At 42.1% G+C, this 19,920-nt stretch overlaps 1 protein-coding gene across 8 annotated transcripts in view; it reads left to right on the top strand.

The window, feature by feature from the left end:
* Positions 1–6,927: 6,927 nt before the first annotated feature.
* MBNL2 (muscleblind like splicing regulator 2) overlaps positions 6,928–19,920 on the top strand; it is a 180,205-nt gene continuing 167,212 nt past the window's right edge. For 7 of the 8 annotated variants that reach the window (XM_033177403.1, XM_033177404.1, XM_033177402.1 and 4 more), the window contains exon 1: positions 6,934–7,166. The gene's annotated coding sequence lies outside the window, so the exon portion shown is untranslated. Of the gene's footprint in view, positions 7,167–19,920 lie in introns of all 8 variants that reach the window. The other variant, XM_033177400.1, reaches the window with a different exon arrangement.

Here is a 19,920-nt window from a genome sequence, read left to right as displayed (position 1 = left end):
TTGAGCACTGCTATGTATCATGTTCTATGCTAAGGGAGTCTCAGACATGATTTCATTTATATGCTTCATGCAATTCACTTCCTTCTATTTTCCTTAACCCAGAAAAGGTTAGTCCTAATTTTCCCGTCTTCTGCCCCTAGACCTACTGGAGAAAATGTAAAAACCAGTAGATATTTCTTGTGAAAAATTCAATAAAAAACACTATCACTTTTTCTGAAAATTATAAAACCAATTTTCCATTCCCTGCTGCATTTTCAACCAACACGTTTAAAAAAAAATTACTAATCTCTTCGAAAGTACGTAAATTTTCTCCAGAATCCTAAATAGAAATCAATCAACCTAAATGAATTCAGCCCCACTCCATGCTCGGCATTGTGGATGACAAAAAGTACTTTAATGCAAGGTCTGTACCCTCAAGGGGCTTATGATTTGGTTTATACATGAAACACCTAGAAAAAAATTTAAAAAACAACAGTACATACTAAAGGACAGAGGCGGGATAGGCTTGAAATATTATGTTGAGAGAGAAACAAGCCCTAAGATTAAATAATCACGGACCGGGCCTGTTAGCAACTTACCTTTCTGTCTCATCTCTCTCTCTTGCTATGAACAACTTTTTCTTCCTTTCTAGGGGCCAGGCCATCTCTTCCAGTAAACCAAACACTTCCATCTGTCCTAAGACACCTGTTCTTTTCTATTCAAAGGGAGACTTTGTTTCTCAGGAAATCACCACGATTTTAAATATCATCAAAGATTAATTTTCTCCTTGACTATAAGCTTGCTAACATTGGTATGCCTAGCAAAGGAGATGATTTCATAACTGCATTGTGCCTTTCAGCTTTTATGTATTGCTTCGTTTCCTTCTCCAGTCCAACTTTAAATTCATGCATGTGTGTTTGTGTGTGTGCATGCATGGCTATATATTACTACATATGTAGTATATTTACACATACATATAATACACATATGCATATTATATACACAATATACATACTATATAATGTATACACAATACATTATATATCATATGCATATTATACATATATGTGTATATATACATATATATGTGTATGTATACACATATGTTGTATATATGTAATATATAATATACACATAATATATAATAAGTAGGATGCATATAATGTATAATATACATATTATATAATATATAATAATTACACATTATATACAGTATAATATATATGTCTCTATGGCTTCTCTATCAGTTTTTTAAGCCTTGTGACTATCCTTCTCACTTTATTACCAGTGCCATTTTCTTTTTTTTTTTTTTTTTTTTTTTTTTGAGACGGAGTCTCGCTCTGCCGCCCAGGCTGGAGTGCAGTGGCCGGGTCTCAGCTCACTGCAAGCTCCGCCTCCTGGGTTTACGCCATTCTCCTGCCTCAGCCTCCCAAGCAGCTGGGACTACAGGCACCCGCCATGTCGCCCGGCTAGTTTTTTGTATTTTTTTAGTAGAGACAGGGTTTCACCGTGTTAGCCAGGATGGTCTCGATCTCCTGACCTCGTGATCCGCCCGTCTCGGCCTCCCAAAGTGCTGGGATTACAGGCTTGAGCCACCGCGCCCGGCCACCAGTGCCATTTTCAAGTTTATCCTTTTAACCTTCAACAACTATTCAGTAACTGTCTGCTATTATACAGTGCATGTTCTAGGCACTGGGGATAAACTGATGAATAGGAAAGACATGGTTCAGTCTCTCATAGATTCTAGTGAGGTACATAAACAAGCAAGACATGTTTACTACATACGGTGACAACTGCTATGATGACTAAAATGTCAAGGTGCCATGAGAGTCACGGTGGTCAAGGAAGGCTTCCTGGAGGAGGTGACATGTACACTGAGTGTTGCTGGATGGAAAGATGTTAGATGTGTGTGAAAGGAATAGAAGATTTTTCACGAAGAAGGAATCCAGGCTCTAAATTAGAGAAGACATGACCCACCTGAGGGACTACAGTTAGTTTCATAACACTGCATGTGAAGGTATGAAGGAAGTGGCTTCAAGAGGAGGGTGAAAGAAGATAGCTGGGAACTGGGCAGGGGACTTATCTGGAAGATAATGAGGAGACATGAAGTGAGTTTATGCAGGTAATGGCATTATAACATTTGCATTTTTGAAAAGATAATTTTGGCTGAGGTGTGGTAAATGGAGTGAAAGGTGAAGGACAAGATTGGAGGCAGAGAAGTAAGGAACAGGTAAAAGGTGGTGAGGATTTTAATTAGGGGCATGGCAGTAAAGATGGAGAGGAGTGGATAGATTCTGGAGATAAGAATTCACAGCGTGTGGGACCATTTGGTTGCTGGTGATGATAAAGAATTAGGCATCAAAGATGGTGGCTCCATTTACTAAAGTGGGAAACATAAGAGAAATGATGGTTTCACTGACTGAAATGGGAAATGATCAAATAAAAAATCATTTTAGTTTTGGACAAGGTAAAAATGAGTCATCTCTGGTACATTTAGGTAAAGAATTGGGCCGGCTGGGCGTGGTGGCTCACGCCTGTAATCCCAGCACTTTGGGAGGTCAAGGTGTGCGGATCATGAGGTCAGGAGATGGAGACCATCCTGGCTAACACGCTGAAACCCTGTCTCTACTAAAAATACAAAAAATTAGCCAGGTGTGGTGGCGGGCACCTGTAGTCCCAGCTACTCAGGAGGCTGAGGCAGGAGAATGGCATGAACCTGGGATGGGGAGCTTGCAGTGAGCCGAGACTGTGCCACTGCACTCCAGCCTGGGCAACAGAGTGAGACTCCGTCTCAACAAAAAAAAAAAAAAAAAAAAAAAAAAAAGAACTGGGCCTAGAAGTTAAAATAAAAGGATGGAGTGATCTCGCATTTATCAAACTGTAGAAGACAACTGACAATTTCTATTGGGCAAATTCGTAGGTTCTGTTTTGTATTTTCACCCCTCTGGCCACCTCCTTTACTTGAATACAGTTGATCATCTTCTTGCTACTTATTCTCTGGTTTCTCAAACATTCTGCTTTCTACTTAGCATGTCATAACCTCAAGAAAAATTAAGCTTCTATCTAGAGTTTCCAGGAACTTATGTAGATATATAAAAAGAAGAAAAGAAGAAGGAGGAAGAGGAAAAGGAGAAAGAAGAGGAAGAGGAGAAAAAAGAAAAAATATAAGTCCAGTTTGGATCTGTAGGACATTATATCCATCAATTAATTCATTTAACATACATGTATTATTGAGTGCCTCCATCGTGTGCCACGAACATACTAGATTAGATGTGGAGAGACAATGGTGACTTCTGAGGCCAACAGGCTGGTTCCAAAGGTAGACCTTAAGTAAATAGATAATAATCACCAAATTAATGTATAGCCTTCCCTTGCAATAAGTGCTATGAAGTAAACAACAACTATAAACATTTTGGTGCTCGAAGAATAGTCCATGGACAAAAGCCATCAGCGTCACCTGGGAGCTTATTAGAAAAGCAGAATTTCAGTATCCACCCAAGAACTATGAAGATGGGATCTGCATTTTAACAAGACCCCTGGGGGATTTGCATGCACATTAACACTTGAGATGCACTGCTCTAGAGTTCACAGGGCTATGAGAGAAAACAAGAAGCAGATCTGAACTCACCCTGTGGGTCAGGGAAGGGTTCCCTGAACAGACGGCCTCTGGCTAAGCTAGAGAAGTAGGCAGGGGCTAGATGGCACAGAGCCTCATGGGTCATGTTGAGGACTTTGATCTTTTTCCTAAAAGCAGCCTAAACAGAGTTAAAGGTTGTCTTCGTCAACTCAGGCTGCTGTAGATTGGGTGGCTTATACAATGGAATTTTGTTTTCTCATAGTTCTGGAGGCTGAAAGTCCAATGTCAGAGTGCTAGCATGGTCAGGTTCTGATGAGGTCTCCCTTCCTGGCTTGCAGAGAGCTGCTTTCTTGCGTGTCTTCAGAGAGAAAGAGGTCTCTTTCTGGTGTCTCAGAAGAACACAAATCCCATTATGAAGACTCCACCCTCATGACCTCATCTAAAGCATCTCCCAAAGGTCCCATCTCCACATACCTTCCTATTGAGGGCCAGGACTTCCACGTATAAGTGTTAGGGGGACACAATTCAGTCCATAGCAAAGGTTTTACACAAAGGAGTGTGGAAAAATTAGACTTGTCTGTTAATTCCTGTTCTGACTGAAGTGTGAAAAAAGGTTTGAAGGGGTCAGAAATACATTCAGGAGACCAGTTAGGGGCTATTTCAATCATCATGATAAAAGACACCGATAACTTGGACAAAGTCATTTGGGAGAGATGAAGCAAAGTGAAACATTTCTAAATATTTGGGTGTTAAACCTGAAAGACTTTGATAATGGATTTCAAATGGTGGTTGAAGAAGGAGGGTTAAGAGTGACTGCCGGGTTTTTGGCTCATGCAGTTGGATGAATATGATGCCAGTTCTTGAGATGGGAATCGTGAAGTCAGCAAGTTTGTGCATGGCATTTTGCTAACTGCAATGAACAATGCATTTAGAAATACCAGTAAGAATGGCTATCATTAGTGAGCATTTATTATGTGCCAGTCACTGCATAGACGTTTTGTGTGCATTATCTTAATTAATATACAACATAAGCCTTGCTTTCTGAGATGGAAAGATCAACTCAGGCAAACTAACTACAGAAGACTACATTGTTAAGGGTTTCAAAGTGTCTGGTACAATGAACAGTACAGAATGCTTTCACAGGAGAACATCAGAGAGGGTAATGTGGCCAGAGAAGACACGACAGAATAAAGGGAGAGGTGAGCTGAGGTCTAAAGATTGAGTAAGGCAGAAATAAGCATGACTCCATCAGGAAGTTCACTTGGGAAAACAGTGGAGAAAAAGTTGAGTTGAAAGGGAGAGCCCAGATTATGAAGGCCCTTGAAAGTCTATAATTCAGATTTTATAGAGAGAAAAGTTGGAATGTGAAAGGAACATGACTTTATATGACTTTAAAAACCCATCTGGCAACAAGGGAGCTTGAAGATGAGGAGGCCTGAGTTCCAGAGGCTGTCTTGTTAGCATTTGTGTTTTCCAGGTAATAGGTCAGAGTTCCAGCTTATCTGAGAGGGAAAATCAACAAGGCTTAATTTCACTGGCTGAGAATGGGGGAATGTGTCAAAAGGTAACTAAACTTTCAGGAATGGGATTCATGGAATGATAGTTTCAAAGACAGAATCAGAGGGAGATGAGGAAGAGGAGAATCATAAATCTGTTTATTAATAATTAAAAGTAGTTTTTGGGGCCGGGCGCGGTGGCTCAAGTCTGTAATCCCAGCACTTTGGGAGGCCGAGGCGGGCGGATCACAAGGTCAGGAGATCGAGACCATCCTGGCTAACACGGTGAAACCCCGTCTCTACTAAAAACTACAAAAAACTAGCCAGGCGAGGTGGCGGGCGCCTGTAGTCCCAGCTTCTCCGGAGGCTGAGGCAGGGGAATGGCGTGAACCCGGGAGGCGGAGCTTGCAGTGAGCTGAGATCCGGCCACTGCACTCCAGCCTGGGCGAGAGAGCGAGACTCCGTCTCAAAAAAAAAAAAAAAATAGCTTTTACCTGTTTGACCAAAGAACTAATTCAAATTTCCAGAAGTATTACAGTAGATGAAAGCCTGCAAGTTAGGATATGTGGTAGCGTTACATGGGGAGGACAAAGAATGTAAGCATAAAAAACTGAGGGGAATAAAGCACAGTAGTTATTGAAGAAAGTAGCCTAGAAATTATATGAAACATTGTTTTAAAGATGCAATGGCAAAATAAAAAGAAAGCATTCCATTTCATTCTGTTGCTTCATTACAGATGCACTGAACAGTTGCTTATAAAAATAGTGCATTGGGTTCAACCTTTCAGATGAATAGGGACTTTGTTCTGCCTTGGTCTCGTCATGTAATCATCATACTTTTTTGTTTTTTCTTAAAATGTTGTATTTAGGGGAAGGAAAATGTATGCTTATTGTGTTTGCTAAATGCCATATGTTTTTGGGTTTTTGTTTTCAAAGCATACAGAAATGCTGTAGACTGGGAAATAAATAAATAAATAAATAACCCTTTCTAACCTTTCTCTTCTTCTGCTTTATTTCAGGAAACTCCAGCACCTCCTAGAACATCTTTTGTGGAATTGGCACCTCATGGGACCCTTGGATCATGTGCCACATGCATTCAACAGTAAACATCTTCCTATAATCATTGCTTCATTAACGACAATGTAAGCCAATGCACAGTATTTATCAAATGGCATCTAAGATGGTTAAGGCACACCTAATCCTCTCGTGGGTGCCTGCCAAGAGTAGAAAAGGGTAGTGTATAGATATCAGTTTTATTGTCCAGCATTCCCAAATCGAAGTCCCAAGTGGTCTGAAAACTTAGACGAAAGATAAATGGGCCACAGTAATTAACCAGTGCAATAACAGATGTTATACAGGAAACCTGTGTGTGCCAGAGCTAGAAGCATGTTTTGATTTTGAATACGCACTTGGGCTAGCACATTCTTCCCCAATAATGGAAATACGTAAACGTTTTGTAAGGTATTAATTGCCATGGCGGACACTGAATTATTTTTCCTTTACAAAATATATACATATGCTTTGTCAGAGAGTCCAAGGACTTCAGTTTCATGTACAACCTGGATTTCTTTGGAATCTGCGGAGTTTCACGTTTTCCAAAGTGTTCACGGTGCGGCTCCTGGCTCCGAGCTGGCTGTCTTCAAGGGTGTTTTCTTGAGCTACCCCTCTCTCTGCTCTGCCAATTATGTGCCACTTTGTCTTGGTGCTATGATTGCTTTCTTCTGAGAGGGAAATTCCTCTTTCATCAGTATGGATGCACTGTTTTTACACACTGCAAGCGCTGTGTTACTGTGTCAGTCATCCTATTAGGGCCAGTTTCAGACGAGTAGGGCTGACGAGCTGGCTGGGGATTGGCTGGCCCGGGCTGGGAGGGATTTGTCGGAGGGAAGGGCTTGCAGCTTACAGCAACAGAGTTTAGACTGTCTTTGCTTCATCATCTGAAGGTAAAATTTTCCAGATACGGCAGGCGGCTTTCAGAGTACAATAAACAGGGAATGAGAACTATTTACATGGAAGTTTCTTCCTCATGATGCGGTGGAGAAGCCTCGGCCACTTGGTTCTGCCAGATGTTCCTGGGGTTACTGTAAATGGGAAGGACAGGCAGAGCTAAACAAGGTAGGAGAATCGCCCCCCTTCTTTGAATGTTTAAAGAGTTTGCTGCAGTATGCTGCATTCCATGTGTGCTGCTTAGGGAGCCAGGGAAACTGGATTCCACTAATTCAAATGTAATACTTGCGGGGGACCCTGGAGTTTTACGTAACATTTTGATTTGAGAAAAAGAAATGGCAAAGCTTGAATCTATGCCGCCTGTTTGGGGTGAGGCACGAAATCGAGTTTTTATGCAAAGAATCGATTCATTTATTACATTATTTTTTAAAAGCCATTTTAATTCTTCGGCGCAATCTTATTTTCTTGCTATAAAAAATTGTCATATTGCCATAGCTAGTTCCCAAATAGATAAAGTTTACATGGATCGTATTATTTGAAAACAGACTTGCAATTAAGGATTACAAAACAATTCATGGTAAATAATCATCGGTTGGATGTTTGAGGAAACGTATGTGTCTATTTATTAAAAATTAGGGACTTACCTAGCTCTACAATGCTACAGCTTTAATTGAGTTTCAAAAGCACATTTTTAACAACCTAGCAAGAGGTAGCTTTCTGGCAAGTTTTCGATACTGTAGTTCAATGTTTACATTTCTTTTCCTGGCATGTCTGAGTCTTTGTTTCCAGCTTAAAAGTGGAACCATTATATTCAAAAGTAAAGCTGGGTTAATAATGCTTACTGCAATTATCTGATCTTTATGCATTTTTAATGAGAACACACAGCCAGCAGAATAATTTAATGAGGGCAGGCTAGCTTTTAAAGCTGTGTTTTCACTATGCCGAACCGTATCAACTTTCTCGCTGAGAAGCAGCAGTGAGAAATGATGGAGAAGATTTATTTTTAACACACTTGGCCCAGGAGAAGGAAAGGATATATTTGCTAAAGAATTCTTTCTGCCCTTTTCCGTTTTAAATTTCTGCCAGGCATGAGGAAACTGTGCTTTTTTGTTAGGCCTCGGAAGCATGTGTTTACAATAAATGTGTAACATTTTTAGAATAGTTAGCAAGCACTGAAGCGAAGAAAAAAATCTGACTTGCCTAACCACCACCACCTTGAATGTTCTTCAAGAAACATTACTGTCCCTTTAAAAGACAAAGGTTAAGTGGAAAGCTATTTGTTAATTGGGTAATGTGTGCGTTTTGAGGACAAGAAGGTTTAAAAAAAAAAAAGGCAGGGGGAACGTTCTTATAATCTTTAAATAAGAGGAAGTTTCTTCAGCTATCCTCCTTGTTTTGCAAGGAGCAGTAGAACTACTCATTTAAATAAGGGCAATGCCACGTAGATTCTTCTAGACCCACTGTTTTTACTTTCAAGGAGAAGTGCAGGACACTAGCCCAGAACTTCTGACGTCATCCCCCAACTATTTCTGCTGTGTGTTCCTTTATTCGAGCTTGTGGAGAGGAATATTTCTTTATGTCCTGGCCAGGAACATTCTAACTCCCCGTTGGCAGGACTTAAGTTATGCCTTTATATTTTCGCCTGTCTTTTGTAAACTGTAAACCTGTCCCCCTCATAAATAGGGCATCTTCTCGTACCTGCCTCATGTCGGGCCGGTCAGCACAGGTTTTCTGCAGGGCTTCTGGCTGGGCTGGCAAAAAGCAGCAGGGAGCAGGGCACAGCTTTTTTTCTGGCCTGACTCCCCCTCGGTGCAGCCCAGCGCTGCCACGTAGGTGGATGGTCCCTGGGGCCCTATTCCCAGTTGCTCCAGAGTCACTATTTAGGATCCAGGTTGTGCCACCAAGTTCAAGGCTGGTTGTGATGGTGGGAACAGCTGCTTTCATAGAAAAATCATCATGTCCTAGCACAGATGGCCCCAAGCAGGGGAAGTACAATACTGCAGGCTGTGAATCCATGTCACAGGTGGCAACCTTGGTCACAGAGATCGGGGGAAGGGTAACGTTTACGAAGGAACCTTTTAAAAAGGATTTTGATTGGAGCACATTGGAGTTCCCGGGAGTTCCCAAAGCTAGTTTGTGTCTCCTCTGCGACTACTCACGTAGTTTTGAGCAAGTGCCTACCTTAATTTTTCTATCTTTTAATAGAATTGAATCATACTTGCTACACTTTCCCTCATCATTTAGCATTCTGAGACCTTAACCTTTTACCAAGAAAAAAAAAAGGTTGTTTGTCTCTGGGCACATTGAGCTATTTAAAGTACAAAGGGATAAAACCTCGGTATTAGGAAACTGTTGGCAAACGCCTTAGGGTATTAAGATACATAGTCATATACACAAAACCCTTCATTCTACTTTGTGCTCATGTAAATTTTTTAGGGCTATTTATTCTTAGTTCAACAAATGAAATTTCCAAGGAAATCAAAGCGTTGTTGTTTGCATTTTTTCCATTGATCTAGTCTGATATACTAGAAGCTCTGCAAAGCACACTATTCTGGCCATAGGCCTGGTAGTGCCCAAAACATTTAATGCTGTTTTTCCTTTAACTTTTGTGTTAAATTTGTGAAAGTGGAGTAAATAAGAGAAAAAACAAGAGGGAAGGAGAAAAAATATGCTCGTGAAATATACTGGTTAGGTAGCTTTACTGGTTAACAGCCTGCCTTCTCTCTGCTAGTTGTTTCAATTTGCTGTTGCTATGGTGAAAACAAATCAATATCACATGGCTACCAGCCAGTCCCGCGCTCAGGGAGCGCCACAGAAATTCAAGATCAGGTATTCAAGATTCCAAGCAAGAACTGGGAAAAGAGGATTTAGATGCTGAGCTTAAGATAATTCCATATAGTAGAATAAGTAGTTTCAATCTCGCATGCATTTTCTCTTCCTTTTTTCTTGTACTTTCCTACTGATAACAAGAAAGAGATGAAAAGGAAGGTATACTGATTTGTTTACATTTTCAGAATGACAAAACACATTATCAACATAGAAGTAGGTTGGCAGCATTGCAAGGGGTGAAGGATTCTGATTCAGGAAAAGGTGGATAACTAACAAGACATGTTGGTTGTTGAAAACATAGTTTGGAGGCCTTTACCATCTTCAGGTACAGCTACATGTCAGAGCTGGCTGGATCATGCCAAGCAGAGAAACCTGGCAACTCTAGCGGACAGGTGGGCAGTGGAGATAAGGGGGGGAGGGTTACAGAAAGGTAGGGAGGTGTAGGCATTAAAAATCAGCAAGCAAGAAAGCCCAGAGAGAGCTGCAGGTCAAGAGTCAGGCCAGGCGAGCACAGAACCCTGGGGCATGGCAGAACAGAAGAGAGGACAGTTTGCCCTGTTCACAAAATCTGCTAAAGGCCTAGCAAAGAATGGCAGGAAATGGCTGCAAAGAGAAGTAAAGGTGTCATGGGCCCGGGCATCCTTTCTGGAAGGGTCGACTCAACTGGTGGGCATGGATGCCCACTGCTGTGGAGCAAAGAGCTTGATATTTTAATGCTTTGGTTTCTTTCAGAAGAGTGAGGCAGGAAGACTTAGCTGGGCTTTGTACATTAGTTCACATACTATTTTTCTCTCCAGTTTTATGCTCTGCTCAGTTTTTTTTTTTCTTTTAAAAAATGTGCACAAACTATTTTTTGCAGCCATGATAATATTCGTAGTAAAGAGCCAAAGGTGGCTGGGTCTGCATCAGGCCTGGGCCTCCAACTGCACGGCTCCAACTACACAGTTGTTTATGGAGACCAGTCCGGGCCTCCTCTGCTGAGAGTAAAAACCAGGTGTGAAAGGTAAGGCCTAAGGGTTTATTTTGTAAACCTGAGCTCTGAGGCAGATGGACAAGTTTTGGGCTGGCCTGTCCTCTGCAATACAGCAGAAACGCTTGGTAATAAAAGTGGACTCAATAATTTGCCTTAGTGTTTTGACAAAGAATGCATTGTCTGAATTATCCTAGGTAGTATATTCCATCAATCAGTCAACAAGTGTTTATTAAACACCTATGGGGTTCCCTGGCTTTTGTCATTCGGTGAGAAACCCAACTCAGTAACCTAATGCCTGCCTTTGTGTGTGTATACAAAAATAAATGATGCAAAATTGTAAGTTTCAAAGACTGGAATAAATTTATTGGCTAATATTAATTTAGCATTGTTAACCATCAGATTAATTTTAGGCTTGGGGCAGTTTTGGTGACTGGGGGGAGAACAAGAGATGGAGTTTTGAGTTTTAGATATCTAAACGTATGTACTTTCTTGACCTCTGTTATATGTCTCCAGATAAGTACTGCTTAAATAACATATAAAGATGTCAGATGAGCAATAGACAGATAAGAATGGTGCAAAAAAATTCAAAATATGAAGCTACTGAGAGCAATTTCTGAGTCCCAGCACACTGAGTTTTGGCCCCAAAGTGCCTGGGGAAAATGGGCATATCATCTAAAAAGCCGTAAATACCAGCCAACAACAGGAAGTCTTAGACCCCGTCCCACACTTCTGAGCTGCAGGGTGTGGGGGAAGCCTCCATGCCTTTATCTCACTGTCTCCATCTCTAGTAAGGAAACCTGTTTTCTGACTCTGCAGAAATTCACCTTCCCCCTTGTTTCTTAAAAGCAGAGTTACTATATCTATCTATATATATCTCTCTCTCTATCTATCTATCTCCTTTTGAAACACTAAGTTTTGGGTTTGTTTGTTTGTTTGTTTTACCCTAACATCACAGTTAATGTGTATTCTCTGGGCACAGACAAGCTGCAAGGTTCAGGGACACGCCTGGGGAAGAGCTGAGAGAGGAGGCTGAAGATGTAGCCACATTTACAGAACTCTTTCAGGCAGACAGATGGGCAGGGCCAAGGTTTATGGGCATTGAATGCGAGCTCCAGGGTGGTACATGACCTCAGAGGAAAAAGGGAGGAGTCAAGAACACTGAAAATGCTGTGGCTGTCCGTTTGCAATACACAATAGCAAGGAAACAAGATATGTACAAATGCAATAAGGATGGTTAAGCACTCAAATGTCTTCAGAAGGAGAATTAATATATGTGTAGTTTCTTACAATTTACAAAGGGTGTTCACAGGCATTATCTTAATTAGCAGTTCAAATAGAGTTAAAAAGTGGGAGTCTAAACTTAGGGCACTCTGGCAAGGGTGAGCTGGGTAAAGCTGCTGGAGGAGATGCATTACAAACTGGATTTGTAAAACTTGGATTTATTGATTTTTTTTTCAGCAGCTAATTCACTTGAATTTTGAAGGACAGGAAAAACTTAGAACTGTCCCTGGGGGTGCAGATGCATGTCCCCAAATGCCTTCATGGATAGTGTGTGCATTGAGACTAGACTTTGGGACCATCGGCAGCCTGGATGCTAAGGCAGAGCAAGAAGACAGGTTGATTTGCTTTGCTTTTTCAGCTCTGACTGCTAGGCATTCAGGCACAAAGCCCTCCGGGGTTCAAGCGATTCTCCTGCCTCAGCCTCCTGAGGAGCTGGGACTACAGGCATGTGCCACCACACCTGGCCAATTTTTGTATTTTTAGTAGAGACACGGTTTCACCATATTGGCCAGGCTGGTCTTGAACTCCTGACCTCAGGTAATACACCCTGCCTCAGCCTCCTGAAGTGCTGGGATTACTGGCGTGAGCCACTGTGCCTGGACTATTATTATCTCTTTTAATGGTCACATTTTGCCCCGTTTTACAGATTCAGTGAAAACTCAAATTGAGTAAGGTTAAGCAATGTGCTAAACGTCTCATTGGCCAAAAAAGTAGAAAAAGTAGTCCTCAAACCTCTGGGAATCAATGTGTGTGATGTTTAATGAGACAAATGAAATTAAACTTCAGTCTGACTTGGAGTTTTCTTGTAATGGATGTTGCATAATTGAATAGAGCCCAACCCAAGCAATTTTGAGAAGACAGTAGTATTTTTAATTAAGATATTGAATTATTCTAAAAATCTATAAATTTCTGGCATCCTAGATGCAAGCTTCAATTAATCAGACTTAAAGTATCGATGCAATATATACTGTCTAAATGATTTACTGCATATAATTTTCAATGTTCTGAGAATTTAGGAAAGTGGAGCTCAGTTTGGGTGGGAGTCAGAGATAAGGCTGCCTGCAGGAAGAGCTGCCTCCTTTGGGTGTGAATGGATGTATTTGGTCTGGATCCATGTCTCTAATGTGGTATGTCCACACTCCAGGTCAAGGGCAAGATTATTCACTTGGCAAGGAAATAGGTGAACTTCCATCTTATATATTATTTAGCTTATCCTTTACAAATGTCAGTTTTCATGGATGTTTGATAATGTGTATAACATATTAGTAGGGTCATGCAAGTATAATATTTATAAAGTAACCGTCTTTAATGGTTGTTTCTGATCTAAAAAAAATTCTTATAAGAATGTATGATAAAAAATGGAGAGGCCGGTGGTCAAAATCTCAGGAAGGAGGAATAGCATGCTGTGGTGTAGGGGCCAGGGAGGAGCCTTGACCTTGGAGATGGGGGTGAAGTGTTAGGGAGCAGTGGGGAATAAAGTTAGATGGAGGGGTGGAGTCAGGATATGAATCAGCTGGAGGGCCCTGTGGAAGAGTTTAATTTCATTACCTGTAACATCACATCTAATGCTTTATAAAGATTTAATCGGGACTTGTAAGATAGGGTTAGAGGTCAGAACATTTGTAACTAGTGATGTCACCGGCCAGAAAATTTTCGCAATATTCCAAGCACAAAGTGGAAAAGGGTTGCATTAGCATGAAAAATGGAGGAGAAAGGGCAAATCCAAAAGGCATCTTGAAGGAAAAATACTAGAAGGTAGTGAGAGCTTAGAAGAGCCAAACTGGGCCAGGCACAGTGGCTCATGCCTGTAATCCCAGCACTTTGGAAGGCCAAGGCAGGTGGATCACCTGAGGTCGGGAGTTCGAGACCAGCCTGACCAACACCTAACTGACAGGGGTCATCCGTGTTGTAGAGGACTGTTAAAAAGGGCTTAGTTGTAATGTGCTATGTCCGGTAAAGGATGTAATGTACTATGTACGATGATGGATTTTCAGCTTAGTTGGTATCCTAGTGGGCTAGGTCATAGACTTTGGACGCTTGAGGATTATGTATTACAGTTGAGTTATTACAACAAGGTCCTTGCTTGTAAGCATGTCTTAAAAGAATTTCTAGTAAATATGTAATTGTATGTGTTATGGACGGTTAAGCATTTATAGTACTATATAATATCCATGGTGACTAGCAGTAATGCACGAATTACATAGGGGCAATTCGTGTTGCCCACACAACAGTGGCTCACGCCTGTAATCCCAGCACTTTGGAAGGCCAAGGCAGGTGGATCACCTGAGGTCGGGAGTTCGAGACCAGCCTGACCAACATGGCAAAACCCCATCTCTACTAAAAATAGAAAAATTAACCAGGCATGGTGGCGCATGCCTGTAATCCCAGCTACTCAGGAGGCTGAGTCAAGATAATCCCTTGAGCCTAGGAGACAGAGGTTGCGGTGAGCTGAGATCACGTCACTGCAGAAATTCTAGGAGGAGTGATATCAATGGTACCCTGACAGAAATGGGAGTGGTCTGAAAAAGGGACCGATAAATGGGAATAGGGTTGAAGGAGGGTGGGCGATGATGAGTTTTTAGACTTGAGAATGGTGTTTTTAGCTAATGATGGAACATTCAAGTGGAGATGTCTCATAAACATTTGACAATGTGGGAATGAAGAACAGCCTGGACAACAGGCTACAAATACAAGCTTGTGACACACCTGTGTTGAAGCCATAGTGGAAGCCATTGGAGCTCACACCTCGTGAAAGAAGGCAGCATGAACAGGGATAGGCAATGACCAAGGACGAATCTTGGGGAACACAGCAAGGGCCTAAAAGAGAATAAGAGCTAGCAAAGAATCAGAAAAATACCCACAAAGGAGCAAAATTGTTTGAAAAAAATAAATGACTGATACTATTAAGCACCATAGCCTAGTCTCCAGGATTCCATGAGAAAACAGTATAGTCTCCTGGGCTGAACTATTCTCCTGCACATAGCTTTCCCTCTCTGGCAAGGATTTCTGGCTATGGTCCTTTTGGAAGCAAATATTGGTTCAGAGTCTTGCGTAGAGCCACAGAATATTAGATAGTTGAGGGAACCTTCGTAGCTATATCTCGCATATATACAGTTGACTTCTTAAAAGTCAATCTTCACGAATAAGCAAAGAGAATATTTAAAATCAATAATTATCAATACTTGTGCATCCATCTCTCAAAATATGTATATTTTGGGGATGTTACAGGTCAGAACAGTAATTCCAGGGTGATTGGAGGTGTCACTTGACACTGGTCGTCCTGTTCTCAAAGACCCTGGCGATTCATTTATTTCTGATTCTAGCAGTTCTCAATTGAACCCAGCCATAAGGACTTCTCGGAAGAAAATAGCCTTTCATGATGAGAAAGTACTTGAAGTATGCAAACGGATTGATGCCCTCACACCAGACGCCTACCATAAGTGACCAGACAGCACTTCTCAAACTCTCATGTGTCTGCGAATCACCTGGGGATCTTAATAAAAATGTAGGCTCTGATTCAGTAGGGCTGGGCTGAGGTCAAGATTCTGCATTTGTAACAGGCTCCAGGTGATGAAGCTGATGTTCATCCAGGAGGCTCCAGAATACAATGACTGCTTTGTAAGTGTCACTGCCACAATGCGAGTGGCAGCGGATCACTGGGTCTGGGATGGCTCCTTGGAGGATCTTCTGGTGGTCTGGAGACTGGAAACTACCTCCTCCACACATAGGCCTTTCTAGGCTGTTCAGTAGGTCTTTCCAGGCTGTTCAGCCTCAGAGTGAAGCTGAGGTTGAACTGATGTATCCCACCAGCCTTGCACCAATGTGGCTGGGGCTGAAGGCATGAAAGCAGGGACTTCAGCAGCTACAAGCAGTTCTGTGGCTACACACAGCCTGTCTCTGGATATCTCCCCACTCCCAAGATGTCTGTCTTCTCTGTGGACACAGACTCTGACAAGTTCCCCAAGAAATTTGGTTACTGCCTCCAGGGAAGGCTAGTGTGTGTGTTTATCTGTCTTCTCCAGAGTTTGTTTTTTTTATCCTAAGGAATATATGCATTATAAACCAGCCTTAGATTCCTTTTCTTCTAGATGGTGGTCAGAACTGGAGCCTGGAAGTCTGATGTGCCTACTTGAGTCTTCACACCCTTGGTGAATTAGGTCCAGGAGCTCTGACACACTCATTCATTCCCTAAGATGTAGATAATGCCATTCTCTCCTCCGTCTCTCCAAAGAATATGAAGGATAGAGAGGAAGGGTTATATGCCATTAACATTGCTTTTGTTTAAAAAATGCTAGTTTTAAAGGCTTGTAACAGAAACGAAGACATTGTGAGAAGAGACAGCTGTCGAATGAAGTAGCTTAAGTGAAATGTCCAGGCCTGATTGTTGAGTCTCATACCTTGTTATAGGTCTTCCATCTCGTGCCCCTGTCTGTCTCCCCTCCTTTCAGATGCCTCATTTTCCTGTGTGTCCCACATGTGGCCCCCTCTTTCCTAGAACCAGGAGTCAAGCTAAACGGATTTAGAGGAAGTCTCCCCTACCCAGATGCTCATTTAGTCCACACACAGATGGCCGGTATTTTTATGCATTTTTAATTTACCAATAACCTTTTAGGAATGAAACAGAACTAACATTTATTGAATTTATTGAGCACTTACTATATGGAAAGTCCTCCTCTGCTGAGAGCTTTATGCATATCAACTCAGTTAAACCTTTTCATGAAGAAAATGAAGCTTAGAGAGATCAAGTTACTTGCCAAGGTTACAGAATAAGGGGCGAAACTCAAGTTGGTAGGATGGAAACACGCACCCCTTGTCCACCAGTGCTTACTTGGGGATTGCAACAAAAAGGGTTTGCTTTAGAAAAACTTCCCTGACAGTTGTAAGTACTGTTGGTGGAGCTCACTAAGTAGCTAAATAGACATAAACAAGCAATTACTGGCATACTGTGCAGGCATGAGTTCAGTTTTAGCCAGGAGTCCCTCCTCACAAAGGAACTTGGTATATGGCCAAGGATAGCTACGGCATCATCTCCACTATTTGCTGTGATTATTTGTTGGCCTTTTTCTTACTCTTGACTGTGTGTGTGTGTGTGTGTGTGTGTGTGTGTCTGTGTGTCTGTGTGTGTGTGCATGTACATTGAATGAACTTAACTTGATGGATCTCAACGTTTAGGCAACTTAAATACATGTCATAGGTAAAAGCTCATTATCAACACTAAGACCTATTCCAAAGTGAAATGTTTGTGCTGTTGTGATTTTGTTGCTCTCTATGAGAATTCTTAGAGATTCCTTTTCTTCTTCCACTTCCCTTCCTGTGCAGTGTCGTTTTCTTTGATGCTCTCGCTTCAGGCTCTCTTTCTAGAGTTCTGCCTGCTCCTGCGCTAGCCCATGGTCGCTTTTCTCACGTCCTGTTCTCTCTTCTAAGTCTGTACCCGGCACCCCTACTAAATGGCACATGTAGATACCTCATATTTCTGGGGTTCTAGTCACACCTGAGTCTTAGCTGGTGGAAGGGACTATTTATTTTCCCCCTTAGGAAACCAATCATTTGAAGCCTCAAGTATCAGCTTCCTGGCAGCCTCCACAAAGACCATCCCCTCAGGAAATAAACAAGCTCTATCTCTAGAGTTTCCCTGTGGTTTTTTTTTTTTTTCTTTAAAGTTCCCTGGTGCAAGTAGGCTGCAATTAAGAGGCAGGATCAAAGGGACTGGCTGCCTCTGGGGCTGCTAGGACCAGCAAAAAGCTTTGGTGCTTTTAACTACTTACTTCCCACAACACGTGCTACTCCAGCTGCTGCTTTGTTCTCCTGAGTACTCAGGTACCGGAACGGTGGTTTGCTGTGGGAAGACACATGAGAGTCAATGGAATAACTTTTTCACATTACACAGGATTCTGACAGCCCCACCACGCCACTCCTTGGAGATCCACCCAACTGACAAAAAAACACAAATATAAGGTGGAAATTAGAAGGAAATCCCAAGTGGGAAGGCATCTGAGGGATTATCTGGCACAATCCCTGTCTACCCTCTTCCCCAGTCCTAACAAGCTCTTTCCATCTATTGTGTATCTTCCTTTATTGACTGGACAATCACGACCCCATAGCGCATAAAGCCATAACATTTTGTTAGAAAATTCTTCCTCGTGCTGAAATGAAATGGGACTCTGTATCCTGCACTCTTCACCCCTGTTCAGGCCTTTGGAGTAACCCTAAGCAAATCAAGTGTCTCTTTAGGAGGCGCGCCCCTTCACGTATTGAAGAGGTCAGAATTCCTCTGACAGAACCATTATGGCACCTCCCTAGTTCATGACAGAATACCTTTATTTATGCAACCCAAGACACTGAGCTGCTCGGGCAGTGTTGACCCATTGTTGACTCAAATTGAACGTTGAACCAGCTATGATAAGAGAAAGAGGTGGGGCTCTTTAACTTCTTTTAGCTCTGTTCAGGCCTGAGCACAGTAGGGCGGTGGTGGGGAGTGAAGAGATGAAGGTAAAGTGTGGCGGGACAGATGAGCTTCCACAACTGCATAGGATGCTTTAAACTGATAGAATGCTTTAAAATTGTTTTCAGTCCCAACCACAGGTAACAGCCCCCTCCAAACATCCCTGGCAATGTACGGGACACTGGCTTGCAAAGTTACCCACAAGGACAATAGAAAGATCGATTGAGATTTAAATAAACATATATGCAGAGATAGATAGAGGTATTTCTTCACATCAACTATTTGAATAATATAGGCAGTGTTTAGAGATAAGGTACACATTTTTGGTTTTCTTTCGTTGTCGTCTATGTTTTTTGGCTCAATGATCATTTTAGCAGTAGCGCTCAGTCCCCCTGAGTTTCTCTGCGGCTCTCAGCAGCTTAGAGACACACTTCGCCATCAGTAGGTGCCAAGGTCACTGGAGGAACTAATTAATCCCAGCTCCAGTCAACAGCAGGCTGCACTAACCTGCCCTCCTTCCTCGGAGAAGGAGAAACCAGGAAGGGTTTTCTCCCTCAGATCCACCCAGGCCTACTTAGGGGCACACAGAGCAAACAAAAGAAGGGTGAGGAGGGGTGTGGAACCATTTCTGTACAAGGTGGCCACGTTTTCATGTAGAGAAAGCCCAGAACTTGATCTGAAGCTTTCAGACCTGAGTTGGTATTTAACCTAGAGATCCCCAGGCTCCTATTCTCTCACAAACTCTGCCTTTTTTTCCCCCCTCTGTACTAGTATTGGTTTTATTAATGCCCTATAAACCCAGCCACCACGTTTTGCCAGCCTAAAAATTTGCCTTTTTAACAAAAATTGCCCGCTTTCTAGCTGACCACTCAAGAGCATGAGTTTTCCCCACTCAGGGTGAAATTGATGTCATATAACCCAGACCTCATTAAATAATTGATCAGAAAATGTAACTGAAAGGAGTGATTATTTTTGGAAACATTGATGACCAATAACCCAAGACACAAAGTTAGAAAACATTGCCATTTAAAACCTTGTAGATACCGGAATTCTTGTGAGTCCCCTTATCCAGGTACATGTTAGCTCTTGAGTTAATTGCAGCTGTGGATTTTTATTTGATGTTCTTTCTTCCAGTTTGATAAATTAGCATAGAAAGTGGAGGAAAAACATGTCAGCGCAGCTTGTGCACTTTGTCAGGTTAACAGAATGAAGTCCTGCTCTGGGATCAGTCAGTGTTGTTGTCCGAACCCTCTGTGGCTCCTTCCTCCCTAGACCCCAGAGCTGCAGAGGCAAGAGGGGCATCGATCAGCCTGGGAGCGAGGTTCCAGTTACAGTTTGGGAGAACCCAGCAAATCGTGGAGTTAGGTTTCTGACGCTCCCCATCTTGCTCCCTGGTT

Source organism: Trachypithecus francoisi, unplaced genomic scaffold, assembly GCF_009764315.1.
Source record: "Trachypithecus francoisi isolate TF-2019V2 unplaced genomic scaffold, Tfra_2.0 Lachesis_group18, whole genome shotgun sequence".
In the NCBI taxonomy this organism is placed as follows: Eukaryota; Metazoa; Chordata; class Mammalia; order Primates; family Cercopithecidae; genus Trachypithecus; species Trachypithecus francoisi.
Note: the sequence above shows the minus strand (reverse complement) of the source record. Positions and strands in the feature narration are given on the sequence as shown.